The following is a 25,506-nucleotide window of genomic DNA, read 5'->3' on the forward strand; positions in this document are numbered from 1 at the left end:
TTCTAGTTTCGCTTAGCAAGCCTCTGACCACAGTAAGAGCGTTCTTTTTTTTTTTTTTTTTGCGAAAGCATCAAATCGCACATGAGCGAAAAAGCCGGCGTCTTGCGTCTGCAGCAACGAAACAGCAGGTGAATTCCCATTGGCTGCGACGCCACGTCACCAGCGCGCCACGACGCGCTCGCTTGCCCGCGAGGAGTTCATAACTCGAAGGACCGCTCAGCGGCGTTCAATTGGACATTAATGCTTTCGTATTCACAACTCATAAGTGCTTAAGTGTCCTCAGATATTTTTACCGCGAAGCTGTATATGGCTAGGTTCTGGCGGATGGCGTCCGCGGACAAAACGACGCGTAGAACAACAATTTTCGGTGGCCCTCGCCCTCGTCTCGTCGCCACCGATGCCTCTTTCTCAAGTGTCAAATGGGTGCGAAAACGACGTGAAGCCGCTGCCGCCGAACGTGCAGCCGCAGCCGGTGCTTCGAGTTCCACCACGTCCAGTAGCTGCCACTGGAGAAGAGCAGCTCGCCCGCCTGGAGCGCCGACGTGAGCAAAAGCGTCGGTGCTGCCGGCGCCGGCGGGCGAATATCGCCGACGAGGATCGGGCCACTGAAGCGCAACGCAAGCGCGATACATGCTGCCGCAACCGCACGCCATCGGAACGTTTGCCCGGGGCGACGGCGATCAACGAGATTCATCGGCAATCCGTTCGGCGCCACGTATGCCGTCTGTGAGAGTCTTTGGTTCGCCGAAGACTTGGCCACGACCGGCGTCGCGCGTCCCCGAAACAGCGTGAAATAGATGCGGGTGCGTTGCGGCAGCGCATCTCTTCCGAAGTCTTCCTATAGCAGACCCACCATAGATACAGCTTCGCCGGCTTCCATCTTCACAGTATTGAAAGGGCTCTTAATTTTTGTTATTTTAACGCGTAATTTACTAACACAGTCTAATGTTTTAGTTTTTTTGTAGTTTTAAGCTGTTTACCTAGTTGGCTGGACTAGTTAAAGCTGGACTCTTTGAGTTCTGCGATAACTCACTCAGCTCTAAATAGAAATATTTCTTTCCTTACTTTTTTTTTGCTCAGGAGAGATTCAAAGGTCTTTAAGATGCTGGTGATGATCCGTTTCGAAGAAAACTTTAAGTGTATTACTGCCCGCGCCTCTCAGAGGCCATGCCCGACATGCGTAGTGACCAAAGAAGCAGACACGATGAGTGCTAACAAGAGCCGTGCTTGCAAGCCGTCATAGAATTTGACACTCAAAGCTGTCCCTGAGAAAAGTCCTTACCGCTAATATAGGTGTGGGGCTTTTTAGAAGCCCAGGTACACCCCGTAGCAGGAGACGTTGGTCGGTGCACACATTTAGAAGCGGAAGTCGTGGTGCACCGAGATCACCCCAAGCGGCCACAAGAGTACATGTTACGCAGATTTCGTTGCACGCCTTGCACCTTCGCATTCGAGGCAAGATACTGCGGTGACTCGTGAATACTATTAGGTGTGTAGGACTCTCACAACGGGATTTTTTTTTAGATCAGGTCAGACATATACCGACGTTGTGGGGATGCGCGTCTCTCACGCGTCCCTGATGTTGTTTTCGCCGCATGGCTCCCGTCTCCTGTAATCTGGCTTCGCCGCGTCTCCTGTAATCTGGCTTTACGGCGGCGGCGTTCGGTGTGGTTGCGGCATATTGCGAGAGATGGCGCGGGTGTCGCGCTGCTAATGCCACCTAACGGCGGGGTTACTCAGGCGCGAGAGGGAGAAGGCTGCTCCTCTTTGACGTGGGATCGGTGAGCAGCGCGGACGTTTCGCGCGTGCGCCGACCCGCTTCGCGGGACCGTCCCGAGAAGGCTTAGGAGCACGACACCGGAAGGGACGAACACGGTCATCGTTCGAACGCGCCACCGTTCGCGTGACCGTACGCATGAACGATTAGGCGTTGGTGTCCAGCATGCGGGGCGAACATATTCGCTCCCTGTCTGGTCGCGGTGAGTCGGACCTGTTCGAGTTGTCGGGCGCCCATCGGCGTAGTAATTCGGATAGCAGACATTAGTGTTGTCGCATGTGTTGTCGTTCCATAGTCCCAAGAGCACGTGTGAGACCCCACAACGCGAAGCACCATCGCACAAATACAGTAATCACAATCATACAGTGGCCTCAGAATCGAACTGTAGTGCGGCACATATAAAAAAAAGAGTAAGAAATATGTATGACTACATGAAACGATAACTTTGTTGTCTTAGGCATCCGTGGGTGTTTTGTAACGCGGGCTGTTGCAGACATTCGCTCGTGTTTCCTCATTCACCACGACCGCCTCCTCCTCACAATTCTCAGCATCATCGTCGTCGTCGTTGCCACTTATTAACAAAAAGGGACCACACAGAAGTGTGAGCACAAATCTGGATCCCTATCCAAGGACTAGTTGACTTCAATATTTACAGTGGCAAAAAAGGCTAACAGCGCATAAAATGGGTGTATTCCAGAATATTAGGGTATAGCAAAAAGGGAACCAAAGTTAGGTGTTACGGGGAAGTGTTCAAAAACATCTTACAGAGAAACATATGGAAGTTGGGAATATTTGGAAGGTCATCAGGAAGGCCGTTTCAAACAGTAAATCGCTACACGATCTTTTATTCTTGTGTACATTTTGAGAACTAATGAATGAAAGAACGTCGCCTGCTTTCTGCCGTCGGTTTTGCATTCATGGGCGATCCCCAGTAGTGGGTTGTGCCATATATGTAGCTACCAAACGAAAGGTTGTGCATGTAATCGTTTCTGGAAGCCAACCTTCAAATGTTTTCCCTTCACGCAGTGCCGCGCAAATGAATGTTGCTAGCCAACGAAACGCGGAATTTTCTTTTCCCCTCTTTTGTGCCCTCGTCTTTACACAAGAATCAGAACGAGCATTCTTTTCAACTTTGCTGGCGCAACAGAAAGCAACAGAAATCTCAATCCGCGACTGAATTGCTTTGGCACCATCATATAGATGAGCATCTACCGGCAATCTTGCCAGGGCGGGAGGCGGGCCTACGCAGCCATTATTCAGTTCCGGAAGCAAATTTCCGTCGGCCCGCATAATCCCATTTCCTCCAATCCAACAGTTTCCGTCGGCTGTAGTTTTATCTCCGGCGCCCAAGAAAACTCTGTATTTTAGCGAGCAGACTGGTCATGGTGCGTTCCTCTTTTGTTGCCTAGCTTTCAGCGGCCAGGATAACGTCCTACAGTGCGTGCCTTGAAATCCTGTTATATGTTACCTATATTGCCAACTGTCGTTCAGCCACACTCTTGCTTTGTTTGTCCTGCATCTGCTCATGGCGTAACAGTTTCCCAGTTTCCCGAAACAGAGAAGACGTTTGACTTCTCGCTTTGATTCGCGCATCTCTCCGCAGAGGCCGTTGCCAGGAGGCAGCCTATGCGCACATTTTACAGCGCCCTTGGTCAAACGAAATTTACGCAGAAACTCCACAGGAGTTGTTTAAGTATGCGTAAGCATTGTGCCAATTGCTCATCTCCGCGCAGCGCAGTGCCATTATCAACCTTGATCTGACCAGCATAAACAATTATCACGCTTTATCGGTCGTTACCAATCTTATCGGACTACATCCCACCTTTTCAACCCTTATCGGTCCTTATTAGCCTGTGGAAGTGGATGTCCATTGCAAAACCACCACTACAACTGTTGAGGGCGTATGCGATGTTTTATTCACACATGGTTCGGATGCTTGTTTTCAGCTTGTTTTTTATTCGAGAGTATGCTGTTCTGTGTCTTGTATGGGTTATTTCAATGAAAGTATGCACTGTCCGCTTCACTTTTCCGAGCGCTTGTAGCCTCTAGCTGCCTTACGGGGGTATGAGCAATTGCATTTCTTGCTTGCTGACGGGGTTATGAGCCACTGCATTTGTCGTGCGTGACGGACGGACAAATTTCTCGTTGGGCACGCGTATAAATTCTTGCGCATTTAAAACAGTGTGAAACGAAACGCGTGGCGCGAAGCATAGATGAAAGTACAGTGCGTGGTGTTGGCCAGTCGGCACAAGAGTCGTGCGCGGTACATCCGGTGTAATAGCTCTCGCGGTGCGAGGACGCTGGGCCTGCTGCGATAGTTTCTGCTTCCGTTTTACAGCGTAAGCTGTCATGGGCTCATTCCAATAGCCGTTTCGGTTCGCGATGGTGGCCATCGCCGCGTCCGCCGCCGGCGGCCGGTGGCCGTGACCGCTATCGCCGGAAATGCGATAAAAAAGGACCCGGTTCCCGCCGATATCGAACCCGCGCCCGGTGCGTGGGAGTCACTTACTCTATCACTGAGCCACGCAAGTGTTTGCTGTCAGGTGCGGGAAAATGCCCTATAAACGTGCAAGCGCGCAGGCGCAGACGACGAGATGCCATTCAGACGAGGCGCGCAATCAACGCGATCTCGAGCTTCTGCCAGTATGGTGGCGCCATCTAGTTAAAGTGCCTGCAAACGCAGTGCGCCCGACATGTAAGTTGCGTATAGCAGTTGCATGCTGAATATAACTTGACCTGGTTAATTCAAGCAGGCTAGGTGACTATTTGTCAACAGCCCGTTTTGAAGATTCCAATAAACAATCATGATCATCATTATCAACAACAATAACGACGCACCGTGCCACGGGTCAAGGGATGTGAGATGTGCGCCACGTATTCTGGATACCTCTTCGGTACACGTTATGGCGTCTCCTCGCAAGGTACGAACCACTGCTGAAGAAAGAAATCGTAGAGCTACGTGCGCGGCTACAACCACGCATCATCGGGCTCAGCAGACTGCTGTGCAGAGAGCATTACAAGCCGCAGCTCGCCGTTGACGCCGGGCGGACAGTTCGGATCGTTCTCGTCAAAACGAGGTGAAGAGACTCTGCCGCGAAGACCCTGTTGTGCGTGGTGCCGAAATTGGAGCTACTCTTAAGCCGCTCCACCAGCTTACGCTGTGATTGGGCTACCCGTGCCGCGCAGACCTGTGACTTTTTCATCTTTCGTTTTATCGCTTTCAAATCAAAGACAACAGAATCGAGCATCTTGGCATCACGAGGACAAATCGTATGTGCGCGCCTGCCTCTGGTGGTGTATCGGCCACGCGCTCCGCTGTTGGCATTTCGTTCGACGCAGACACTATAGGGCGTTTAGAAATTGGTATCTTGTGTATACGTGCGCGCCTAATTTGCTCTCTACAGCCACTTATCTATAGCCAACTCCGCTATAGATTTTCGAAACTGTAACGTTTGCTCTCATCTTACGATTTTCTTTTTTTAAAGCGAAAGATTTTCTAATCTAGTCGAGCCGAGTTTCGCCGTCGCCAGCAATTTGAACTTCATTTGACCGCAGCTGCGCCGTAGCCTTCGAAACGCGTCACGTGGCTCGCCTCGCCGTGTTCCACCGCCGCCGCCGGCTTGGCGCATGCGCTCTCCGCAGCTGGGTCGCTGCCTCACCATGCGACTTGCCGCGCACCTGGCTAAGAGGAGCGCCGCGCTCGCCCACAAAAAAAAAAAAAAAAAAAAAAATAGTCGCTGCCAGATTGGTCATGGATGAGAGCGAGACGTTCTCTGAGCGTTGCGTGGAAGCGGGAGGCTTTGAGACTTCGTCGGCAAGCGGCGTCTGACCACCCCGCGGATATCACCCGACGAAGTGCTTCACTGGAGAGGGTCTGGAATGACAAGCGTGCGAAGCTAGCATCGGAAAGTGAGGAAGAGCGAGCCGTTCGACTAGCAAAACACCAGAAGCGGGACCACAACCGTAGACAAAGGCTGGCTTCCGACGAAAAAAAATAAATAAATAGAAAAGTAAGCGTTTGCTTTGCATATTCAGGGTTAGCTAAGCTAAGCCACAGCAATTTTCAAAATTTTTATTACTATTAGGTTGTTAAATCAAGTAATATTATTTAACGAGAAGCAGCCTTCACCCCACGCTGTGATCATTACAGGGTGACTATATAATCAGTCTTTCATTTTCCTTTCAATGAAGCAGAAATAAGTCTCGAGCAGCAGCAGATCACATGGAGATCAACTGCATAGGTTGGAATTTCGGTGTAAGGAAGCTTTCGTGAAGCGGGTAATTAAATGCTACAAAACTGTTCATCATCTGCGACGCGTTTTGCCGCACAGCGACTGCGTGCCTCAACTCAGCGAGACGCGGCGACTTAAACTACGCGACCCACGTGTCCCACCCGACCCACGCGACCACGTTTCAGTGTCCAGTTTTCATTACATCATCTCCGGGATGAGCCCAGTTGGTTATTGCACTATCTCTATGATCAGCCCACGTTACAGACGAGCCAAAGGCCGGGGAAGAAGCTACTAAAAGCCACGGGCCCAGCAATTGAAAATTGCTTAGCGAAATGCATTGAACGCACTCGAATATTTTTTTCGAAGACACAGGCATCCTTAACAATTACTAGATATCGCACTGAATAGTTACACAATGTAACTACAACTTGCTTCTATTATTTGTAATTATTAGCGCTTGTATATGGCGTGTTGTACTCTTTTCTATTCTGCGTAGTCTCGTCTCTGTACATGCTCATCACAGTCTACATCGCGGCCGCTTGTGCATGTTTGTGACTTTTTTTACAAAATAATTATGGTGCGACTTGTTTGCCTTTTCTATTTATATGTTTGTGGGCGTATAGGACTGCGTGCTGTGGATTTCTGTCCTTGTGACGTTGCTTCTTTTCATTTTCTCACTAGATATACATTTTTAAAAATATTTTTGTTTCTGCTATGCAAGAAGGAGCTAGCAGACGTCACCATTATAGGGTGACTACATCTCTTTCTTTTTACTTTCACTTTAATAAAGAAAAGGCATAGAAAACGTTGCTTTAATGCTTTAATTAATTCATTCATTACCTTTATTGAAACAGCTGACACTGTGGTGTCAATGGGGCAGGGGGGAGGGGGGGCAGAAATAGAGGAAAGAAGAAAAGAACTTCACATCCAGCAATCGATGCCGGTTAAGCTTGCTTCCTTCCAGATTATTATTTTAGCACTTTTCAATTAGGCTACATCATTAATCCTGCATCTGTCGCATGGCATTCTTCAGTTCTAGCAAAATTTCAGGTGAAGTTTAATTTCTATAATCATTATCCACCCGGAGTATTGGCCATATCTCTCCTAGTGCGTAGAAGCCACGAGTTCAGAGGAGAACACCAACAGCCGAATGCGCGAATTCCCACGATGAGATTAGCATCTGTCTGGCCCTTGTGACTGACTCTGTAACAGAGCGATTCGCGAATAACCGCCGTGGTTGCTCAGTGGCTATGATGTTGGGCTGCTGAGCAAGAGGTCGCGGGATCGAATCCCGGCCACGGCGGCCGCATTTCGATGGGGGCGAAATGCGAAAACACCCGTGCACTTTGATTTAGGTGCACGTTAAAGAACCCCAGGTGGTCAAAATTTCTGGAGTCTCCCACTATACGGCGTGCCTCATAATCAGATCGTGGTTTTGGCACGTACAACCCCATAATTTAATTTGTAAAATTCGCGATTGTTGGAGCTCATTCACACAGGGGACTTAAGCAAGCCGCCCATATGGTGGCCAAAAAGTCGACTCCAGGCGACCTATGTTCACACCGGTAAGGGCGACCGCGGCCAGTCACCACACCAAAATGAATCGTGCTTAATGCCGTTCACCTCCGCTCGCCATGCCATCAGCGTGTAAAAAGAGCGCCAGCGTATGCAGACGTCCTGTTCCGGCGCATGTGATTCGTTCAGAAACTTTGCGACTGCAGTCACGCAAAAAAAAAAAAAAGATTGAGTAGTGAGTGACTGACTCAAAACAGTCGCTTTTCGACGACAGCGACCATTTGCGACCAACTTGGTCGCGTGTCCTCTGCGAGACGCAGGTGTGGATGGATGTGCCGTGAGGCTTGTTCAAAGTGAACTTTATGACAGTCCAAGAAAATGCAAATAACATATCGAGAATTCCTGAAAAAATGCATATATATATATATATATATATATATATATATATATATATATATATTTCTTTCTTTCTACTAGAAGTTACATAGCGTCTACAAGGTCAAATTGTATCGTGCAAGTCCTCGTCTACACTGACAGCGCGGCATAAGGACAGGGAACTGAATTTTAAGCATGTGAATGATTAGTGTATGCTACGATGACACGAGTGCGACGTAAGCACGTGTCATACTGCGTCTAACGAGACCTCGAACGTCGCATTTCCAACTCGGAGTAGGTGTCAAAGCGATTGCGCGTCACGTGGTGTCACTGTTCGTCTCAGGCTGTGGCTACGATTTGGGCAGCGGCTTCCAAGCTGAGCATGGTGTCCACTCGATGATCCGCGTGATATGACACTGCCAAGGCTGATAATTTTGGCCTTGTCAAGTTCGATTGTTTATAGTGTTGAGCTTTAAAACACGCTAACTCTGTCGTTAACATCGCATGCTTTTTTTTGTTTAAAGAGGAACGTTGTCTACGTAGTGACTACAATTGTGTTACAGCGCATTGAACTAATCGATACTCTTTACACCACCGCTCGTGAGCTGCCTTCCCTGCGTCGATAATTCAGGGACACAGCGCCTCTAAATTCAAGTTTTATTGCACCGACCTTCAGAGCCGGGTATAGTGCGCCTCTGTAGGAGGACACAAAATTTGGTGTACTCGTACACGCCCTTAAACTTTACGAATAACGGTCCAATGACCCTAGTGCAGGGAATGAACTAGAAGGACACGGTACTCGATACTGCGCACGATGTCTTCCCTGCCTGCGGAAAAGATCATGTCAGAATCGCGTCAGCGCCGGGAACTTCACATAGAGAGCCCGTATTTTCAAATCGGGGACTTGTGATTGAGGGAGTCAGAATCTGTATTTGAGAAAAGAACGTGAATGAAAAAAAAAAGATCGTGGCGCAAGCTTAATTTCGCATATTACGTGACCCTGCACATAATACAATTGATTAAGAAATGAGAGTCGTATTACTGACGGTAGTTAACCCATTCAGATGTCAGGCTTAAAACACTAGGCCTTTTTGATTTCGACTTTATCTCGTAACCTCGGAAACATCTTGTTCTTGCTCTACGACTTCGGTCTTCGGAAGCGGAGGCCTTACGTCGCCGAAGGCTCTTCCTTTCCTGAGCTTTCGTTTTCTTTTCTTTTTCTTTCTTTTTCTTTTTTTTTTGTGGCACGCGTACACGACGTGACCGCGTAATCGTATACTTCAGGCAATTAATCTCAAGCGGGACAGCCAAAGAGAAAACACGGAGAGAGTCCAGGAACACAAGCAAACAAAGGCACGGGACAGGCATGAAAACTGGGGGCGACGGGCGGCCAGCAGACGACACGGAGCATCGTCTGCACCCCTTCCTTGGAAGAGAGGGATACTAAGGGAAACGCGGGAGTGTGGAGAGTACATCTTTCCGGGACGCTGGACGTACGAAGCGAGGGAAGCTTCGGAGGGTTGGGAAAAAAAAGGGAGCACCTCCGACCGCCTCCCTTTTCTTTTTTCCTTCTCTCCGGCACATACAGAGTAGAGGACGTGGGGAGAGAGGGGAAAAAAGGGACGGAGAGGGAGCGGCCGCGATCCCTTCTTCCCTCGCGCGTCGTCTGCTAGGCGGTCCCGCGAGGAAGCAGACGATGCGAGCCTGCAGAAGCGGGCGCGGTAATGCTGCTGTATCGACGCAGGCGCCGCCGCTGTGACGGCCGCTTTGCTCTGCCTCTTCTACGGACTCCTCCGCCGCCGGATTTCGCGGCAACCGACGTCGACTTCGTCCTCCTCGTGGCCTTGCTGCCACTATGGTGAGTCGCCTGTCCGGTTTCGTACTTGTTTACCTCCTTCTTCGGGACAGCCTTATGACGCCACCCGATAACTGCGAACCAACTTCGGCTGCTTCGTGGCATCTTGTCGATGCATTTCCCCGTTTTCGCCTGCGGCGAAAGCTGGTGCCCGTTCGTAGCTGTGCCCGGGCAGCGCGGCGTAACGCTGACAAAGGAAGAAACCCGAATAAAATAAACGGGACGTGTTGTGGCTGACGCAGGCATATATCTATAGGAATCTGTGCCAAAGTTTGCCAACTATTCTGCTGGTGCCTAATGGAGAGACCTCGTTCCCTTGTTGTCCGCATGCGCTTGTTGTTCCTGTTATCCCGGCCGGTATTGTCCGATGGGGCGGCGCTCGATCATGTGACATCTATATAGGGACGCGCCTCGGACCAAATACGATGTCTATGCCGGAGAGACGCGTACAAGCGGCAGTTTACGGGGTTTGTTGTTGAAGTGCCGTTGGACTATACATTGCTTGGAAAAGGCGACAGGCCGTCGGGAAATAATTTGCATGAGAAGCTGCAGAGTTAATGCGCTGAACATTGCAAGATTGCAAGCGAGATGTGAACGGCGCGTACGTAATATGCGTTGTGTTTCACAAACGACTGATTTTGAACCCGCACCGCTAACTATAACTGTGCGTCGCAGAACGAATGATCGGATGTAGTAGGGTCCTGCGGGTAGCGATAGCACGTGTTTCGACAACTTGTCCGCTAAAAGATAGGCGCCCGAAGGAAATACGCGCCTTCAAAAGTGTCGGTATTGAAGACGCGTGCCGAGAAACGGGGCACGCAGAGAGGTTGCGGATTACAAAATAGCGAGGCACGGCGTTAATTTGTCAAGCATGGGCTCGACAAGCGCGTTAAAGCGTCTGCTAGCGCGCAAACTTCAACCATATGCTGCAAGACGACGCCTATTCGCCGTGACAGCACTCTGGCTCGTACGTCCGATGATTCAAGACACGGCCCACAAAGTGCTCCAACAACAATACTTGAATTTTTGCGTTCTTCATTCACTTTTTAAAAATATGTTGTTACGATAGTTGCGTAATAATTTCGGACGAGCCGTAGTGGTCATAGTTATCAAAATTTTGCGGCGGACAAATTGGCGCGTTGGCCACCTTCGTTTCTGAATAATGTCCGTCCTTCCCAAGTCATGTTTATTTTCATTGATTTATTGTGGTATTGGAAAATGTTGTCGATAAATATGTCACCAGCTTTTCCACAATGTTCGATTGTATGAATGAAAGGATGGTAGCGGGGGAAATGTACACCCTTACAACTGTTAAAGCGGTATCTGATATTATATTTTGAACTAATCGTTTTAGTTAGATAAATGAAGGTCTTAGACCTCTACACCCTAGAAGAGAAAAGACATACTGACAAGCCTCGGAGAGGCGTAAATAATTTAATACGATATCTTTTCTAAAACCAACCTAAGTTTCGTGTCTACCGCATCGAGACGTAACAATACGGTATGTCTTCTTTTTATACAGTAGTTCTTCTTCGGTATGTGGTCACGTGAAAGCAGGACATCCCGACGTAGAGGCGCTCACCCCGGCTCGCTCGGTCACCTAGTGTGCTGGTATTCGCTGTGAGGGCCGAAATAGCAGCGCAGCCAGCGAGTGTCGGAACTTCGCGATGCCCTGTTTTTACGTGACCGCATGCTGTATCATGACGTACGACACAGTAGAAACGCAACTGAAACTGTCAGCAGAAAAGCTATTATATTAAATGATTTAGGGACGCTGTGAGGCTTGACAGTATGTTTACTGGGGCATAGAGGTACCGAACCATCACTTAAAGGGGAAAAAAAAGAACACTAGATGAGACTGTGTCTGTATCCCTTTAAGCAGATCGCCGACTCAATCGTAGCAGTAATTAGCAAATCTAATAAAATACATGTTAACTAGAGAAATGTAGCAGTACCTACTTAGCCCGAAATGTGGAGCGAAATAAACAGTCTTCTATCGTACACAAACAGTCACTATCAACAAAAAATTTATAAGTCCCATAGGAACAAGGTCCCAGTCCGAGCCCCATTGGTGGACTCGGAACTCTTTGGATGGCACATTCATGACACGTTGCCCCAGAAGCGGCCACCATACTTCTTCAGACGACAATTAGGGATGGGCTCACTCCTCCCAGCAGCTGGGACGCTTGTTCGGGAGTACAACTATCTGAAAATGGCGGTTGAGCGGTGCTCCCACAAGGCGTGTATCGGAAGGATTGGCACTGCTGTGTTTACAAGTTGGGTATAAAGAACGATGCGTGCGTAATGGCAGAGAAGTGGTCTACTCATAGTCTTGTCATCCGCTTTCGAGGAATTTGACACGTAATTGATCTAGACCTCTGTGTCGTCCCAGACGGTCGAAAGCAAGCTTGAGGCGTGTTTCGGAGTCTGGTGAGACTGCGTGAAAATACCGGACGCGACAGCAACATGGCAATGTACTGCACGTAGTTGCGTCTTCATCTCTGCGTTTGAGTAATGAAATTAAGTTTTTGCTAAGCAAACACCAGGAGATGAGGGGGTGTTCACGTACATGGAGACGCAGTTTTTGGCATCTAATCGCGGTGTTAAAATTTTAAAAATTGTCTTTCAAGTTCATAACATATGAGTAGACAATAAAACCCACCTTGAAGTGCGATTTTATCACATAATTGTGCGGTAATTGGGTTCGGATCTCAGGAGGATAACTGAGGCGTCCGCTCTCGAATACGGGTAGGACGAGATATCGCATTATTGCGCGATACCACGCAAAAGAAGTATCGGACATCATCGAAACCATACACACACACACACAAACAGAAACTCTCATTTGCGCTGACGCAATAATAATAATAATTTGGATCTGTCATACACCAAGAGCAACGTGTGCACCTTCGCAGCGTACTGTAGAGCGCGCACAAAACTAATCAGTTAAAATACTAAATGTTCCGTTCATATCCCCTCGAGGCGCCAATTAATTCTATCCACTGAAAATTTGTTTTCCCCAAATTTTTTCGCATATTCAGAGTAATGAACAGTGAACACCTGCAGAACTAATTGAGAAATAATCAACGTTAAAACTTTCAGTGCATTTTGACATGTTTACGTAACACGGAGACCATGTGGAATGTCAAATATGAGAACATCAACTATGTCCTATTCTAGCACATTCTTGGAAGCCACTAATCCCGCCATTCGCAATATATATATATATATATATATATATATATATATATATATATATATCTAGCCTAGTATGTTCAAATAAGCTACCAGGTGCAGTAGGTTCATAGCCCGAAAGGTTCATAATGGAAACAATGTGCAATGAACATACGGATGGGGGTAGTGAACACTGGCGGTGGCGGAACATCCTTCGAGTTGTTAGAATAATTGCTAAAACTGCACTCGAACTCCCGCAAAATTGGTGGATAGAACGAGACAAACCAACGCAGAAGTAAGCACAAACTACGAGAACTATAAACAATAACCAATAAGCAGGCAGACGCGCGTCTTATTAATTCAACAGGTGGAAGAACAATCATCTGCAAGCGCACCAAGTTGTGAACAATGCTTAACAAAAGATGCTGAAGCCCTACACATAGATAAACAAATGATATGCAGTTTTGGCGATATGCAACTTCTGCAACCGGCAAACTGAAAGCATATTGACACTACGAAGCAAGAAAGATCGAGGCACGGCAAAGACATGCAGCAAGTCCACTTCTTCGAATGCTTTTCACAGTGTCTTATATCATTCAAATATATATATATATATATATATATATATATATATATATATATATATTATATCTACCTACCGCACCTGGTCGCTGATTTGAACATACTAGGCTCATATTAGGTTAGGTTAGCGATAACAGCCGGCGTTATCAAGAAACCCGCTGCGGTTGTCCAGTGGCTATGATATTGTGGCGCTAAGCACGACGTTGTGGCTTCGATTCCCAACCACCGCAACCGTGTTCTCAGGGGAGCGAAATGTAAGACACACTTGTGCACTGTGCCTTGTGGGCACGTCACCAGATGGTTGTTATGAATGCGGCGCTCTCTAAAGTGGCCTTCCTCGTTACACACTGTGCGATTTCGCGGGAAGTGTTAAACCTTTAGGCAAGCAACACCGGAATTCTGATTGTGATTCCGATACTGAAAAAAAAAAAAATCGTCGGCCCTTCCACTCCGTTAAGATGTTTAACCAGCGAAGCCGAAACATGCGGCCCCGGTGTTTATCACTGGGTTAATCCGGAGGGTTCATGAAAGTATTTCTCAATTATGAGGTTGCATACACGTTCGGCTGCGACGGAGAGAACGACGGCACTGACGGTATGCCCGCAGTCGCCGTTGTCGCTGGCGTTCGATGTCTCGAGTTTGCTCGGCGGCGTGGTTAGCAGCATTCGCCCGCCAGTGCCGCTTGCGATTATTCGAAATTAAATTGCTCCAAAATTAAATCTGTCCGTCACAGAAGACAATGAATGGCTCATACCCCTTTTAAGCAATGGCTCATACCCCCGTAAACGCGGCCTCCCCATTACGACGACAGAAGTGAAGTGAAATTGTACGCTGGAGTGATCAGCAGCAACGCAGCTAGCTGTGGAAGGCGACGACGACGACGAACGCAGGAGCAGTGGCACGAGCGCGTGCCGAGCACGAGCGCGAGCGCAACCCGAGGGGCGCCAACGCGCCAGCTGCGCAAGAAGACGACGACGCTCGAGGCAATGGTGATGATGATAGTTTTCTGTACACAGGCGATTTCGCCTAGCCATACACGATTTCGCCTAGACATGTAAAGCTTCGCTTTAAAAATAATTCTTGCGATGCCGGCCAACAGAGAATCCAAAGAAGACAGAGCGTCAACGGTACGCGAACACTTTAAAGTGATTAACGGTGATTAAATGGGGGACGACTTCAGACTATAAAACCAACGTTTCGACCCAGGGGACAAGGAGCCCAATGAACAGGTTGCAGCTTCGCCCGTAATGCGAAGCCCTGACGCGGCTTCTGGCACAAGTCTCGCGCACTGTTTCGTACGGTTTATCGGTTGGAGAAGAACAGCACTTATGCCACTGATGACTTTTGATCGAGTCGTCCCGTAGCTTGCGTAGGTGGTGATCTCCCGCGGCGGAGAAGCAGAGCGCTTGAAGCTGGAGGGTTAATTGTAGACTTCCTTGAAGAGTACGATGCGCTTCCTTCCTGTATATTCCGACTTTCGCTTCTACCACTCGCTTCTTTTATATGCTTTCATCTCGGCGCTGACGTATGCATATGCTGCGGAGCTTGACACCAACTAGTCATTTCAGGGAGGGTACATTATTGTTTCACCACAGTATACCTTGCAGCAGCGTCGTTGGTGTGGCTGAGAGGACCGACCACTTTGGCACGCATTTGGGTATATTTTCGGCGTGCACAAAAATATGATTTGATATTAAACGGGTTTTAATATGGCGTTAGTCGGGGGCAAGCTGGCGAATTTCGACGATGTGGTTAAAACTACGCACATCTCCTTTGTTATGCGTGTAAACGTTATGCATGTGTTTTTATCGCGTACAGACGCCAAGTGAGTTCTTTATTGTTATATTATGTCAAGCAACAAACAATAGATAAAAAATGTGCAGGAACCAACGACGACGATTGTCAATATAAACGAATAACCCCAACGAGCCAGTGAAGAAGGGAAAGAGAGAGCGAGAGAGAACGCACGTACGGACGAACGAACGAATATTTTCCTTGCTGAGTCCGACCAACGACAGACCAACCACGAAAACGGCTGAAAGAGTGAAAGAAATTTATACGCTTTGAAAAAAAATCGATTGATCGGTAAAGGCGAGAAAAAGGTGTCAGCATTACGTCGCAGCTCTTTGAGGCCCCGGATCCACGATTTAAATCGCGTTCACCTCGACACACGTCCTGCCTCTTCGATGAGTGAAGTACAACTGACGGTGGTCCGGAGAAGACCCTCGTCAGTTACATTATATATATATATATATATATATATATATATATGCTGCATGACAGAAGCCCGCGAATACACGTAAAGTGCCTCGAGCGGCCAGTCGTGCGGCAATTCTGCGTATATTCGCGGGCTTCTTTCACACTCGGACAAACACATTTATGAATAGTATGTATTGAGCAACCGAAAGTTGTATCGCGAGTTTTTCATGTTGCTCTACAACTTTCTCATTGACACTTTGATAATTAGGACAATACTTCTCGAGTTAGATAACTAATTACAATTAATTCATTAAATCTCAATAACGAAAAAATTACTGGCGGCTGCTCCACTGTACTGGAAACAATACGCACTAGGTTGGCTTTGCGTAACGGCGTTCCTCTTTTTTTAAAATCGTGCTGCGTGATAGCTGGGACACCCTGCATATATACCACTCGACCGGCTTCGCACACATCACCCACATCCAATTTTTTCTACTTTGACACTCCTGATGCTAACGCATTCAAAACGGCGTGGCTTGGAGGCAGAAATCTTCCACCGGCAATCTGTAGGTCCGTAGTTGGAATCCTAGAAGGTCCTTGCGACTGCTTTTTAAGCGAATCTTTATAGGCTCACAAGTGTCGACGGTGGTGGTGGTGGTGGTGGTGTCCCGCTGAAAAGTGGGCCGATCCTGGCGATAGTGCAGAAAGGGTCCGAGCTCAATGGCACATACCAGGGACAAAAAAGAGAGAGAAAGAGCGACATAAAGAAAGAGAGAGAGAAAGAAAGAAAGATACAGAGAAAGAGAGAAAGATAAAAATAGAAAGAAAAAGAGAAAGAAAAAAAGAGAGAGAGAAATAAAGAGAAAGATTGAAAGAGAGACAAAGAAAGACAGAGAGAAAGAGAGAAAGAAAGAGAGAGCCAAACAAAAAGTCACGAACCCTTCCCCTGCCAAGAAAATGTGGGTAAGCAAAGGTCGTCGTGTGTGGGCTTGACCTACTCTTTCCCTTCCCTTTCCTACTACTTTTCGTTCACGTTCCTTCGGCGTTTGTTTGCCTTTCGTGCAACTTTTCCCTCGATGTATACATTTAATAAACATTTATGTTTTATTACCGTGACATGTCGTTAAATTTACGTTACCCTGACGAAGGTCAGATACACACACGAGAAGCTTCGCTTACCCCCATTTTCTCGACAGGGGAAGGGCTGGTGAAATGTTTTTTTTTTCTGTCTACATAAAATTCCGGCAAAGCACTCTGAGATCCCAGCGGCGGACCCATGGAGACGGCATCTTGCGGGCATCAAAACGGCTAGGGGAGGGAGCCCACATCAAATATCACTTTAATATAAGTCACCGTGACCGCAGCGATCAAGGGAGTTTTTCGAATAACTCGTCGCCGAGAAAATGGATCGGTTTTCATGATTTACTCGCACTGTCCGCGTGTGACGTAAGCTCTTCGAGAAGGAAAACAATTCTCATTTTGGGCAATGGTGACGACGATTTTACGATGTCGGGCTTGCAGCAGATTGCGTAATCACGTACGACGCTGGTTTTCACGCGTTTAAGTACGTCAACAACAGATGTTCGGCATGTCGAACCTAAAAAAAAAAAAAGAAGTATGATTATGGGGCGAATGATAGCTTTCACAGTATGCCCACGACCATCCGACATTCAGTGGAGTTATGCAACTTAAAGAGTGCATCGCGAAAGTACCGTTTATCATTTCTTGACGTGCGCGTACTGAAATAATGGCCTGCTCGCGTTCTCCGAATTAAGATGATGTAAAAACGAGGTCGTTGTATACTGATCCCGTTGAAGCTAATAGGATGATTCGTCCGAGTTCTTACATGTGCGTCGTTCTATTGGCATTGTTTGTCTTCTTTTTTCTCGTAAGTATTTGTATAATTCATGGCCACCTCGCCTTTAGCTTGTTACTTCTGCATGAAGACATCTAGTCCGCTTTATAATCATACTGTCTTTGGGGAGGATTTGCCGCAAACTTATTGGGGAATAATAAAAAAATCTCACAGAAGCTTATTAACTGCAGCAATGCCTCTCTAAACTTACCGTCACCGAACCAGTGTAGTTTAGAGGTGCGTATGGCGTCAGTCCAGCGTTTTTTAAGATCTTAAGTCTGTTCGCCTGCTTTCCAGGGCGCAGGTGAAGTAGTTGTCGAGCTTCTGACATTGTCCCAGGAGCCGAGTACTTTGGGGGTACACGTTCTTTAGTAAACTTTTAAAGCGATAGCCTTAAGTGCCCCGTGGTGCAGAAAACCCGGTGTCGGCGTCGTAGCTGGCGTTGGCATCATACTTGCGTCATGCTAAATATACACTTTCCGTATACATTTAGGTGTATGCCGCGCCTTGCTATATGACGTGCGGTATATGCGGGTTGTATTGCCACACCATTCTGTCACTAAAGTTGCTCATACCTTGTCTTACATTCTTGACAAAGTTATTCCTCGAAATGTTTTAGAATCACAGCCCAAAAACAAATGCAATGAAACGAAAAAAACCAACATCTCATGCCTTTTATGTTAAATATTTTCATATTGAAATATTGAAAGTGCGAAACAATAACAGAAACCTGAAAATAAGGTAATGATCTTGGCGGCGGCTGTGCACTACCTCCGGAATCGGCCCACGCCGGAGGCCGCGTTTCTCCCAGAAAGCTCGCCTTCGTGCATAGCGTTCGCCGCCAGCGTTTCCCTGGAAACATCAGGTTACATAAGTTGCAGTTGGCGGGAAGCGTGAGACGCAGTCAGGGATGTTTGCATGCTATCTCGTTCCATCTATTAAAGGCGAAGCTTAAGCGACTTCCAAATTTGTGTCGATCCCCAAGCCCACGTTACGGATAGAGCAAGGGCCACTTCAGCTGTCTGCTCCCGGGTAAGGTTACGTGGAAGGAAACAGATGAAAGGGGGAATTAAGGCGCGGGTGTCCCGTAGAAGGTTAGGTGAGTAACCTGATTACCGCGCTGTCCATAATAATAATAATAATAATAATAATAATAATAATAATAATAATAATAATAATAATAATAATAATAATAATAAAATGAGCGTTCATAAGTTCATATTTGTATATAATATAAATAACATAATAAATATATTATCACATATATGACGATGACGACGCAGGGTGAACGGGGCTGGCGGGAACGCCAAACCCACTTTGGAGCTGTTATCTGCTGTCGCAATGAAAGTTTTCGTGGACGGTATTATTATTATTATTGTTATTATTATTGTTATTATTATTAATTTGTTTTGACAACCTACTCGTATATACACTAGACAGGAAAGGGAAAGTGAGGAGCAGGCTGGTAACTGTTACCGGAAAGGGGCACAACGCCTGCCGACTCTTCAGCAAAGAGAAGACAGAAACGTAGAAATGGAAGATAGGAAGAAGGCGAGGGAAGAGGAAAGACAGAGCAAGATGACACATCTCGAAGAATTAAACAGAACATACAAACTACAGGTCACACAGTATAGGGCTGGTCAGTGCAGGTCACGTCACTAAACAGTGTCGAAATAAGAAGCAATAATGTCCGAGGTCCCGTCACCCGAAAACAGGAATAGGCTGCAAGCGTGAGCCTAAGTTTCTTACTTTTAGAAAAGTCAGAAGAGCGCGATGCGCTTGATCGCGCCGAGAGGCACAACCACTGGGGTACAAACATTCGTCGAGTGTCGTACACCGCAGGCCAAGTAAGTGATAGTCCCTCACTAGCGACGTACGCTACGCAATGAAGCGGGACGCCCCAATATCAGGTGCTGAAGTGTATCGCAGCAGCTAAAGGCGTACACGATGGACTGGCCACACGTCCTTATCTGTATGAACGTTCGCACACGTTCACACAGCCAACCCTTAGCTTGAGCAGTGGTGCATTGCAGGAGAGCATCATTAAAGCGCAGCGGCCGCTTCATCCGGGGGTTGACTCTGATATCCACTTTCTTGTTAGCATGTCGCAGCGTCTATCCAGAGGTAAATGAGGGCTCAGTCAGCCTGCCCCGAGGCCATTGAGCTTTAGAGATGACGAAAAAAAAAAAAAAAGCTAACGAATCTGCGGTAGGAAAAAGCAGTAAAAGATGAAAAGACGGCTTCAGTGTTGGTGGCGTGAAGGCAGGGAAGACACGGAATCCAAGGATATTTTTTTCTTGGTTTTTGGACTTGCATGTGTTGGGCAAAAATGTTATGCGGGTTTTTATATTACTTTTGCTATCTGTATCCATTCTCACGTGTCTTCTGGGAAATTACTATAATACATTTATCCTGATATATTATTCTTGTTTTCTCAGCGTCTTTCGTGTACACGAAATTCTCTACTGGGCTGGACGATAGCCTCTTGGATGTCGGTCTAAATAGTGTTATGGTAACGTGTTCTTTACATAACTATTACAATTTTTGATTGATTGGTTAGTTTTTTAGGGCAATAGATTTTTTTTCTCCCGGTTCTGCGGTTTGTTAACAGGAGCCATGGGTCTTGTGGGCCGATAACGAACGCAGAAGGAAAGTAAGAAAAGTAGGAAGCTTTTTAGGGCGTCAGCTACCACCTCGTTCCAAAGGGCGCGTTCGTAATGTCCTAATTCAGCATCTAGTGGAGGGGTGCTTCGTAACACACAGGATATACTTTCATCCACCAGAAGCACTTGAAATGTAGGTAAACTTACCCAGGGCGGAAACACTAGAAATACGACGCCTCCCAGCTTTTGCTTATCAGTGCGTCTAATTATAAACCCGGGTTTCCTCGATTGCCGTTCTGTTCGTGCTTTCCCGCTGCAATTCACTTTGCTAATGGGCGCTGCCATTTACCTAGAAGTGTATTCCATGCTAGTTTGTTCCTTTGGCGACTGTCCTTGGCATTCGTCATCCTCGTCGGCGCGAGGAACGAATAATTTAGCTGGCGGGCGCGGCGTCTGCATGCATGAGCGTGCAGCATGCATCAGCTTTCACGGGGATGCATGAAACATGCTGAGGTCATCGGAAATTCACAATGCTCTAAGCAAGTGCACTTGTTTGCTTTGTTACTGCTAGTCTTACTACTGGCGTCAGCCAGTTGGGTTGATGGCGGGGCGTCTTTGCGATTACCGGCGTAAAAAAAAAAAAAAAAAAAAAAAAAAAAAAGTACACCTGTGATGTTCTTGGTATGACCGGAAGCACCATCTTAGACAATGAGCCATTTATGAATGCTACGCGTCGTTGCTTGGAACGAAATGCAGCAACGCTCGCTTTAATAATATCGCTCGATGAAATTTTGACCATCTGGGCCATTATTACCGTCCCGTGGAAATAGCCAAGGACCGTCACTACACGTTGTTACAATAGTAAGCAACCCTACGTGGCCAATATTCGGAGCCAATCGAGCGTCACTCATAGCGCTTTTGTTGTTCTAATTGGGCATTAAACATCAATCAATCAATCACTCAACCAATCATGAACCTTCGGAATCTTAAGAAGTTTACGCTTACTCGCAGTTGTTGCGAGAAAGTGACAAATGATTCGCCACTCACCGTCAAAAAGACGAAAGTCGGAAAGTCAAAACGGAGCCGCATGAGTCTTGCAACTCCTGTTGTGTTTGTGCTTTGTCACCAAGGCCACGTCAGACCCCATGGTCCTCTATATGACACGAGGTGCCACACAATGTCGAAAACTACTGTATTTCTTGACATCTCCCGTGTGCTCGCACTTCAGGAAAGTTTCGATTTTCAATTCTAGAATGTTCGACAACTCTCCGCGGTGGTTCAACAGTAACAAAGTTTCGCTGGTGATCGCGTCATCCGGCGTTCGATTCCCGGTCAAGTGTCGATCGCATACCGACAGGGGGCGCAATGTTAAAAGGCTCGTAAAATAAATAAAAAATCGTGATCTTTGATGAAGAGACGAGTAATTACGTGGTGTCAATTCAACACCAAGTCATACCCATAGTCAAGTAATATAAGTACCTCGGCGTATACATAAACGAAGGAAAGACTTACTCAAACACCCACCAAGATAATCTGAATTCAAATAAAGAGAAGCGGAATGCAGCAATAATGAAACGCTGAGCACTGTGGGCCCACAATAAGTATGAAGTGGTGCGTGGAATCTGGAAAGCAGTAATGGTGCCAGCGATAACGTTCGCAAATGCCATTCTGTGCTTAAAATTGAATACCTTGTCGGAGTTGGAAGTTAACCAAAGATCGGTAGGCCGGTTGGTTTTGGGAGCCCACGGCAAAACCACAAATGAGGAAGTGCAGGGTTACATGGGTTGGGCCTTTTTTGAAGTCAGAGAAGCACAGAGCAAAATTAGTTTTGAAGAAATACTCAGGAACATGGATGACAATAAATAGGTGGCTAAAGTGCACAATTATCTCTACCTGAAAAGCGTGGACACGGAATGGAGGAAGAAGTCAAGAAAGTTGGCAACCAAGTACAGGATAATCGAAACTGTACATAGACAACCAGGAATCATCAGGAAGAAAGTGAGAGAAACAGCGATAAGGAATTGAATGCAAAGAATGAGAATAGAAAGGAGAATGGATGTTTACAAGAATGACAGGGAAAAAATTAGAAGAGGAAATCTGTACGGTAACTTATATAAAGGGCAGTGCCTTGCTATTTGAGGCTCGAGCCGGTTGCCTAAGGACCAAAGCATACCGGAGCAAATATTCGGAGCTAGATGAGGCATGTGTATACTGTAGTAAAGATACGGATACCACTCAGCACATCTTAATGGAATGCGAAGGGATTCACCCAGCGAGAACCGTAGGTCACGTGCAACTCCCAGAAGCGCTTGGATTTAAAGTGGAAGGAAACATCAACAGATCAACCATAGAGATAAGCAAGAGATGATTAGAGTACTGGTGGCAAAAAATCAGGGAAGAAATTGATACAACCTGATTTGATCTCTTAATCAGGCACGTAGCCAGGAATTTTTTTCGATGGGGGGGAGGGGGGGGGCACTTGCTGAAGGCCTTGACTATTTGAGGAGAGCACCTATGTTTCAGTAATTATTTTCAGTAAAAATCGCAGCATGTAAATTATGTGACTTTTACAATATTGTTCTATTAATAGTATTATATTTTTAGTGTTGAGATCATCTTCCTAATAGCACAGTATTTTTATACGGGCGATTCGTCTGAACAGATTTCTGTAATAAAAATAATAACAAAGCAGCGTTACTGAGAGCCAAAAATAAAAAGACGCTCGGCTGATGTACTCAGCGCCGTAGGGCATGGGCACGGAAAGTTCGGCTCAGTCTTGTACATGTTGAGCAGCTGTTCATCCTCCCCCCCTTTCAAAATTTCGGGGGGGGGGGGGAGGCGGACTCCTAGACTCCCCCCCCCCCCTCCTGACTACGGGCCTGCTCTTAGTCATAGGTAGAGGTACAAGGTCGATATTGAGGAAAAAGAAAGAGTAATGCAATGTATAGAAAAATGCTAGATAAAAAAACATGTATAGCATACCTGATTAAATCACGCAGCTAGGTGAGTATTTTTCACCGCCCCGTTCCGAAGAGGAGGCCATTAAATTATCATCATCATCATCATCATCGTGTGCTGAGAATTTCTACAGCCGGTGCACGGTAATGATCCCCAGGTGGTCTAAATAATTCGGGAACATACCCTACGGCACCTCTTATTCGTAACTTCTCGGTTGCTTTGGTATGTTAAACTGCGCGGATCAACCAAATAATCCAAACTTACTGACGTGAGTTTTTTCCACTTGGGACAGTGGCAAGTTCAGAGGAATCAGCTGGACTCAATTGCGAGGAAATTTGGCTTATCATTTCGTTACTCTATTTCCTGTTCAGAGCGGCGGTTTGCACTATCCTGAAATATATGACTACGACGTGGGCCAGATTGTTATACTTCATAGCGGATATATATTAGGGAACAAGAAGCACGGCACAGACAGCTGGAACGACAAACAAGTGCAACTATCCTGTTACCTTTTATTTATAAAGTTTGTTTCGAAATAATCAAGACGTTTGTTGGATAGTGGGAAGTATTATTTTTTTTTTATTTCGCTCTTTTTGTATGTACATACTGCGAACCACTGTTGTGGTCTAAGCGCGAGGGGCCTTCAGTCGTACAAAAGAGAACAACCAGAACAAAAACACGCCCAAAGATTCAAAAGAAACGCAAAAAGTGAGTAACATACTCAGGACAGTACATTTAACAGCCGCAAAAGTGGCGCTCCAGTTCGGGCACAAAAGCATTAGCATCAAAGATGCTTGCAGGTAGTTCATTCCACACAGAGACAGTTTTAATAACGAAACTACGCCTGAATGCATTTCTCCTGGTGAAAGTTGGCGCCTGTGCTTTATCATGAGTATATGTATTTTTTACTAGCTGTGTGGGGCTTTACACATACTTTGCACATGAATGTGACAGACCAGGCCGCGGTGGCGCTTTAATTACCGCGTGGCAGCAATCGCGCGGCAGTCGGTATTGGCGAACGGCTCAAGAATTCGCCTCGCGTAAAGCATAACACAGCCACTAGTGACTCGCATGCAGCGAACCTTGCCGATAGAAGTTTGCTGCTCACAAACGCACCGAGTTTTCTGCAAAGCTAAGAATCAGAGAAGATGAACAGTTTGCAGTAGAACAAAATTGCTCTCGGGTTTATCGTGTGCTCGGCACATTTCTTTCGGTGACCTTAGCTCTTCGTACCACGTGTTCAAATCCAATCGACGTCACCGCGGCAGGGCTTTGCCTCCTGACAGTGCACTCTATATTACAGGCTATGTAGCGAGCGCGAAACATATGGGGACGTCGTGCACCAAATTAAATTATTGCAGCGCCGAATTGAAACACTCCACAGCCACTCGGCTTCGAATGTCGCAGTTTTCCAGGAACATCGACTTTCAAGAAACAAAGAAAGAAGCAAAAAAGCAAGGAAAACCGCTTTGCAATCCACTACGAAGCTGACTAGCAATACGCAAGCGCGTGGTCGTGGGATTGGTTCTGTCTCTCGTATTCATATAGTTTGCTGTTACAGGCTCTGTTCATTCCGAATGAAAACTGTTCGGCAAGAACAGGGTCGGTGCTTGCCGGGAACAACTTTCACTCTATGCAAATCGCAATCGATGGCGACCGGATTGCGTTATAGGCGGCCTACGACGCATATTTTCTTTTTCTCTCCACATATACGCGTCGGCTGCTTCGAATCCCCTCGAGAAAGCCTCTCTCGGCGTCTGCGTCTGACGGTTTTTGAGCCCCCCCTCGCATATCCACCCGGGGCGGCGCTCGGGTATTTACAACTTCGATTAGGCAACGGGACATTCGCGAGTTGAAGTACGGGACTGCATGTCAGCACCTGCCCGTAGTCGATAAACGTCTATCACGATATTTTATCGCTGGTCGTATTCGTCTGCTGTATGGATTGCCGATACTTATATTCAATGCGCACCTTTGGAATAGTTTACTCCAAGATGGTATTGATTCGTAAGATCGCGGAACTTGAAAATGTTTCGCATCACTGCTTCTGACAGCCAAGAATCAGCCAGCATATTTTATGGCCGCGTTCTGTATTGCAATCGTTTTCTTTATTGGGTGAACTTTTTTGCACTGCAAGACAAGCAACACTCATGGCCAGCGGCAACCACAATCGTCGGTCGTCGATGGAGAGGCCACGAAGCAACAAGTAGATGAAATGCCGCGTGACGAAATCATCCAGCCGTCCGAGAGTACGTCGACGCCTCGCGTAGTATTAGTCGAGGAAAAAAGGGTAGAACCGCCTGATCAAAGTAACGAAGAGTTAGGTACTATCGACCTCAAAATGTTACGGAGCACGGGATCTCAGAAAACGCGAAATATCT

At 46.8% G+C, this 25,506-nt stretch overlaps 1 protein-coding gene across 1 annotated transcript in view; it reads left to right on the plus strand.

The window, feature by feature from the left end:
• Positions 1 to 9,618: 9,618 nt before the first annotated feature.
• LOC119433563 (receptor-type tyrosine-protein phosphatase kappa-like) overlaps positions 9,619 to 25,506 on the plus strand; it is a 259,647-nt gene continuing 243,759 nt past the window's right edge. The window contains 1 exon segment of the mRNA XM_049659338.1: positions 9,619 to 9,757. The gene's annotated coding sequence lies outside the window, so the exon portion shown is untranslated.

Source organism: Dermacentor silvarum, chromosome 11 (assembly GCF_013339745.2).
Source record: "Dermacentor silvarum isolate Dsil-2018 chromosome 11, BIME_Dsil_1.4, whole genome shotgun sequence".
NCBI lineage: Eukaryota > Metazoa > Arthropoda > Arachnida > Ixodida > Ixodidae > Dermacentor > Dermacentor silvarum.